Source organism: Bison bison, unplaced genomic scaffold (genome assembly GCF_000754665.1).
Source record: "Bison bison bison isolate TAMUID 2011002044 unplaced genomic scaffold, Bison_UMD1.0 scf7180017864289, whole genome shotgun sequence".
Classification (NCBI taxonomy): domain Eukaryota; kingdom Metazoa; phylum Chordata; class Mammalia; order Artiodactyla; family Bovidae; genus Bison; species Bison bison.
Window position 1 is genome coordinate 3,971,850 of NW_011494861.1, and position 1,032 is coordinate 3,972,881.

A 1,032-nucleotide genomic window follows, 5' to 3' on the forward strand; every position below is an offset into this window, starting at 1 on the left:
GCCGCCCAAAAGCCGGTCCCCCGTCTCTTCGTGGTCCCCCTAAGTCCTCCGAAGTCCCTGGTCCCGGTCCTCTCCCCCACCCCCCAGACTCAGCCGGAGGTGAGCGCTTACCCGTCCGGGCGCAGCTGGCAACCGCTGGGAGCTCCGGCGCTGGGCGCGAGTGAGCCTCGAGGGACGGAGGCGGGGCGCGGTGGGGGCGCCCCGCCTGCTGACAGCCCGCACACTCCACTTCCCACTTTGTTTCCCTTTTACTTGCAACAGGAAAAACAGCAGGTCCTCCTGCCGCTTCTTCTAACCCTCCGCCTGCCTCGCCTGCCCCCCTCCGTCTCGGGCTGGAGGGGCGTCAGCCCAGGTGCCTCTGGAAGCTACACCTTGCCCTTCTTCAAAACAAGTTTATATCTGTATCCAGAAGTGGAGTGTTTCCTGCCGTGTCAACACACAAAGATGTCACAGCCATCGGCGATTCCGGCCCTCCAAATGTGAATATCTGAGCCCCGAGGGCGCCCAGGAAGAAGGATGAAGCTCTCATAGACCAGCTCTAAGGAGCTGGGGGTATTGGTGGCGGGGCTCGGGCATGTGAAAAAACGCAGGATTCTGGCTCCGCTAGCTGAGATGCATATGAAAGGAATGATTTCTGCAAGCCCAGGCTCTTGCATCTTTTCGTACACAGAAAAGTGCTAAATTCCTTAACTTGAGATATCTGTTTTTTCATAATTAATAATAATCTTTTGATGTTCAGACTACTTGCCCCTTGTTGCAAACTTCTATATAATTTCACTCCTCCGCACCACCCCCCCACCACCACTTTATCAGTAGCAGTTCTCTCAGGGTTACTTGGGATGCTGTCTCCCAGGCTTGCCATCTTAAAATTCCCACCAAATAAAACATAACTCTTGACTTTTATGTTGTGACTGTTTTTTTAAGTCGACAATTTTTATTTAATAAAGAAAACGATCAAATCAAGGTCTTAAGAACTCATAAAAGCCCCACACCTTCCACATGCACACACCAAAGGATTTTAGTCCTGGAGGG